This window comes from Cygnus atratus, chromosome 3 (genome assembly GCF_013377495.2).
Source record: "Cygnus atratus isolate AKBS03 ecotype Queensland, Australia chromosome 3, CAtr_DNAZoo_HiC_assembly, whole genome shotgun sequence".
Taxonomy (NCBI): Eukaryota; Metazoa; Chordata; class Aves; order Anseriformes; family Anatidae; genus Cygnus; species Cygnus atratus.
The window spans coordinates 119,214,935-119,220,938 of record NC_066364.1 but is presented as its reverse complement, the minus strand read 5'-3'; positions in this window follow the sequence as shown (position 1 = coordinate 119,220,938).

Sequence of the window (6,004 nt, the reverse complement as noted above, 5' to 3'; positions counted from 1 at the left end):
GCTTTCAGACGTAGGGGTTGGTTTTGGGGTGGTCCTGCGTGGAGCCAGGAGTGGGACTCGGTGATCCCTGTGGGTCTAAGATGCTGAGCGCAATCATTGCTGCTCACAACATGATTTTGTCCTCCCGTTGTCCATGGAGGGACAACTCCTCTGTGCCTGGGGACTGGTTGTGTCTGCAGGAAGGTATTAGGGCTGCACAGGCATGTTCTGAGGAGCAGCTCTTTTCTTCCCACCCTCCTCGTCCTGCAGAGCCCCACACCAGCAGACCGGGACATCGGTACAGGGGGAAAAGGCACGGACCTGGGCTGCAGGGAGGGAAGAGCACAGGGTGGTGAGCGCAGTGCAGTGGCTGCCATCCGTTCTTTATTTTCTTGAACAGAGCAGCAGGGCAAGAGGGGACAGAGAATGAAAGGGGAAAAAAAAGAGAGAAAACAGAAAAAAAAAGCCAAATGAAACCAATGTGTGACACAAACCATTTAGCAATTTAGTGTAAGGAGCAAAGCAGAACATGACTCCTGATAGCACTGGAAGGAAATGAGGAGTTTCTGTGTATTCAGAAGAGCCTCCTATTCCTTTGGGGGATGTGATGGGTCAGGCGCAGAGGGTGACAAGAAGACACACAGTTAGTCTAACGTGAAATTCATCTCTCATCTGGCCTGTGTAATTTCCTCATGTGGCCATCCTGACCTGCACACTGGCCATGCTTGAGGGGGTTGAGACCAAGCTACACTGCGGCCATCAGTATTTCATCCACCACAAACCCGAAGGGGCTGGGACCTGGGGAACGGGCAACCAGCCTGACTTCGATATATTTCACTGCTAAAACCCTTCTGCTCTCTGCCCATAAAATTTGTTGAAACTGCAGCACAAGTATAACTTTTCTTTCTGGCAACCTACTGTAGTCTTCTCAAAGCCTTGCAGGAGAATAAAGTTGCAAAAAGAGAGGTGATTTTTTTTCAGTTACCACTAGGTAAGCATCACTGCACCATGGAAACAGACGTGTGGCAAGAAGACAGCTCTGTGTTGAAGATGCTCGTTTCTCTTAGTGAGTAACTCATAATGAGAGCTGGGGAGGACAGTGCTTTTCTCAGGCTGTTAGAGAAAAAAAGAAACACATGAAATCCAGTCTGAAATCTTTTCCAATTGGGAAGAAAAAATGTCTCAAATTCAGTGAAAAAAAAAAATTGCTTCCAGACTCCTTTGACTTGCAAAGCTACTTATTCACTGCACATTCCCAGGCCCTAGTGACAAAGACTGAGTTTCCCCCTCACTGCCTCTTTCACTCCAGACCAGCTTCTGACATCTTGAAGTGATCAGCAGCTACGGAAGGGCGCGTGTCGCTGGAGGCCCAGATTAAAGGGGAGAAGGAAAACATACTAAAGCTGCTGCAAGAAGGCTCAGCATCTTCAGTAGTGCCTTCTGTGCAGCTCCAGCAGTGCTGCTTTTCCCCAGATTTTGAGTGCATTTACCAGGTACCCAGCATTGCTCAAGGACTTAGAGGAGACGAGGGAACGTGGAGGCACAGTTTGAGCCTGTCATTTGGGGTCAGCCTTTGCCGCACGTGTGCACTTTCCTCTGGCTCCATTCCCCGTTACTGCTGGCTCTGCAATTTTTGGAAACAAAGCACTGGAAGGGCCTCCGGCCTTTGTGGGCTGCAGAGTGAAAAGGACCCCTTGCACTGAGATGGCAGTATATAACACTAACCAGGGGGAGGAAGCAGGAACGATTTCTACAAAAGAGAAGGGAAAAAAATAAAAACACAGGCACATAAAGAGGATTTGATCAGCTCTTTAAAATCCCCTAATTTGGGTCATTTCATTACAGTAGCTTGGTTTCTGCTCGGTGCTGGTGTAAATTAGTCTCCAGCTCAATAGGGTTTGTTGCAGTTCATTTGGGCACAGCATGACACGAAGAAGAGGCTGGTGTGTGGAGAGGGAGGAAAAATCAGGGAGAAGAGAAGCCAGAGGAGGAACTTTCACACCCTGGTCATGATAGAAAAGGTCTGGAAGCAGCTAGCATGAGCAGTGCTTCTCAGGAGAAGCACAGTCTGGCCTCTTTGGCTACTCTCAGGTCGGTGACACAAAGCTTCCACCTTGCCCAATGTATTGCCATGCTCAGTCTCTTCCACAGTACTAGTCTTCAGCCTCTGCCACAGCAAACGTGGCAAGAGAACTTCTGCCCAAGAGGAGCTTGGCTTTCAGGTCCTGATATCCCCATCTAGCTCTACATGGGAATAAATTTGTGCATTTACTCATTGAGTGCTAGGTGTCAGCAAGGTTTTCATTTCCTTGGCTGCATTTCAATGGAAAATTCATCTTTTTGCAGGGGTCTGCATGCAAACAGGCTGTGTTTTCAGTCCCAAAGAACACGTTTGGCCAGACTCACAAGCTCTCCCCAAACAGCATCTCCTGCTGCCTGGGCATCAACCAGGATTTGGCCCTGAATACCTCCCAAAAAATCAACTGCAATCAAGAGGACTGAAATGATAGAAGAATCTTTAATTGATGGAAGACAAATCTTAGGAGAGGGGAAACAAAGGCTGCCTGTCTTGTCTGCCCGAGTGCCAGGATCCTGAACCAGCCAAACCTGTTGTGCTTGCAGCTCTGTAGCTCAGCACAGGCCACGCTGGAGGGAGCACCCAGCTCTCCCCAGCTGGAAGGAGGAGGGCAGAGTGAGTGCCTGGAGCACCACACAGGTATCAGCAGCTCCTGAGTCATGCTTTCAGCCATGGGCTTCCAACACAAAGGTAGTCCTACGTACCCATCATTCAGGCCCTGCCACTGAGCAGGGGCCAGGGCACTCTGAGCCCACATTTTCCTGTGTATGCACACACTTGCACGCAGAGTCCTGTTGGTGAGCACAGAGATACCTATCTTTATCGTCACAGGCTTCTCCCACCTTTACAAGAAGTTATAATCCCCTTCTGATAGCATCAGCAGCTCTGCAGGTATTCTCAGCTTTCTCTTCGCAGCATCTCAGAGTACTTTCGGTACCCTCAGAAAGTAGTGTTACCACGCTAGAGCCTGAATTTGACCCTTCAGCTTTTTTTTTTCTCCAGTTTTCCTTCAGAGCAGTGACATTGTTTCTTTGCAAGACTATCTGAAGACTAGGGAGTCAATGTAATATATAGGAAATTAGCTTGTTTAGCAGAAATGACACTCAGGAATTGGGCTGCAGAATGTTATCTGCTGAGGTTTCTCCCCCCCCCCCATTGCTATTTCTGTACTTTCATTTTGTTAAATCTCGTTTCCTATATTTTTGCTTTCTCTTCATGCACATTTTTCTTCCTATTTGCAAGCTCTCCTGATTTTTTAAATATCAAACTCTGTTTTCAGATCAAGGCAGATGTCCTGTTTGAGTTAAATGTTACATCCCAGCCATCGGATACAGCCCTCAAACAATTTGCAGAGAAAAGTGAGCCTTTCGTGGTGCTACTAAAATACCTTTTTTCTTGTGAGGTTTTCTTTGGGCACACTGTACACTTTGTCTTTCACTTGGCACATTCTGTCCCTTGGCTCAGCTGTTTCTTCCTAGGACAATTCTCATGGTCTGTAGATTATTTTGCAAAAGCAGAAAGCTGTCTCCCAAGGCTGGACAGTAGCTAGAACTTCCTTACTCTTGAGCCCTGGACACTTCTTCTTACCCACAAAATTGTTGTTTGCATTTCACCATCTTATTTGTGTAAATACTTCCATTTGTCTTCATATGGAAATTTGGTCCCTGGCTCTGTAGATCCAGGCTACCATTTCTTTCAGTTGTCTTCCTGACAGAAACTGCAATAAGTACTCTACACCTCAGTGAGTTCTTACTTCTCCGAAGTCCAGCTTTCCCCAGCCATTTGCTTCCCATTTCTTAGAAAATGATAATACTTATTGTCATGACTTGAACCAAGGATTCCCCCAAACCACATGTTGAACCATGATTTCAAACACGTTTTTAATGCTTCTATTGTTTCTCCCTCTTTTGATTTCCCATATGAAGCTGGTATCTTCAAAATAAATCATCCTTTTCAGAATGCACTAGCTTTCCAGTTCCCACCAGGATGCTTCATACATCTCTTGTTCTTTGATGATTGTCTGTCAAACAAATACAACACCTATGAGCACATCTACGAAAAAGTTACTGTACTCCCATCAATCTTCCTCCCGCTTCCTTTTGTGTTTCCACAGGTTCTGAGAAAAAAAAATCCGGTATGCTACTTATATGTGAACAGAGAAAGTATGCCACTGCAGCAGCGGTGATATGCTGAAAGCTAGTAATTGACTGTGATCTGTAGCTAGCAACACCCTCTTGTTTAGGTGAGCAATTATAAAAGTGAGAGGTGAAGAAAGCTCACAGCAGTGTACAAATGCTTGAAGATACCACAGGATAAGCTTGCTCACTGCAGACACATCCTCATAGTACAGATGGCTGTGTGTGCCAGAGTGCCCACAAGGTGGGTGCTGCTGACTTCAGGAAGGCTTGTTTTTAAGGGAATAAAAAAATAATCTGATTGTCCCTCCAGATTCTGGAAGCCGAGTACACCCCAGAGCAGTATTTCTGCATGTTTTGCTGTGACACCATAACCAAGGGAAAACAGCAGATGCTGGAAGCCAGGCAGCTAGTTACACATGGATGACATTTAATTACTCAGAAATGCACGTCAACTCATCATTCCTTTAGCAAAATCTGGCTGGTCTCATCAGAAAAAGTCTAATTGCCTGACACCTAGTGCTGGTAGTCAGAGATGCAGCTACAAGTGTTTTAGCCCTCTCAGTCTTTGAGAGTGTTGCAGGCTGTCTGCAGTGGACTATACAACCTTTCTGTACTCAGTACAAGAGAACAGCCACCTCAGGTGCCCACCACCAGTGTCAGTAGCTGAGGTAAGTTGGTGGAATCCAGGCTTACAACAAGTTATGCTAATCCATATCACACAAGTATCTGAAGTGTTGTCAAGAGGAATTGTACAACACACCAATAAATGACTGCAGAGTAACAGAGCACTAGTAGGCCCTGCCAGTCCTGGTTAATAGTTTAAGGTATATTGTATTTTCTAAGTGCCCTGTTTGCCTTTGGAAAGTGGCTTCCCATAAAGTGTTGTAGAATCCACAGGGCAGGGCTGTCAAAATGAAACTGACATGAAATGCACACAGACTGAGCGCTCTTCATTTCATCACATTTAGTAGGAAAAGGTCTGAAAGCACTGTTGAGGGGTGAGAAGAAAACAGAATACCCTAACTAGCGTATGTTGGGCAGAGTGAAAGCTATTTCAGGCATCTGTACCACCAGCATGTAGGGTGCAGGGGCATTTACCATGGAGCAGGCCCCTGGAGAGCCTGCAGAAGTGGAGAAGAAGCAAAGCAAGTGGGTTCTAAGGGGTGATCCAGCTCCAGCTTTGAGACAGGCGGCCTTGGAATATGGCAAAGACAGGCATGCAGGGGGCTGAGGTGGCAGTGGAAGGACCCAAATCCTTCAGCCCAGTTGTGAATGCTGAGTGCTCACAGACCATGACACCATCTTTCCTACCTGAATAATTTTGTGTAGGAACATAGAATATAGACATAGAATACCCTGAGTTGGAAGGGACTCACAAGGATCAAGTCCAACTCCACAAGACCAACCAAAACATCAAAAATAAAATAATAAAAAAGACAAAAATCAGTATACATATTCCATCGTATGCTCGCATCCCTGAGTGCTACGAGTAGACCTGCTCACTTGCAAATTAAAGTGGTGATTTCTATAAAACAGCCAGCCTCAATGAGCTGGCGTGAGGAGATCCCACAAGAACGAGAATAAATGATGCAATAAACGATAGCAGAATCACACTTCTCCCTGAGGAACCCAGGCGTGAGATCGGCCTTGACTCAACCCACGCCCCAGAGGCTCTGCATCACGGATCGCGGTGCCTGTACCGCCCAAAGGGCGCTCTGAACAGGAGCCCCTCGGGCTCACCGCCAACCCCCAGCGGTCAGCACGCAATCCCACCCCGCGCCCTTCCCGCCCGCCCGCCATTTTGCGTCCC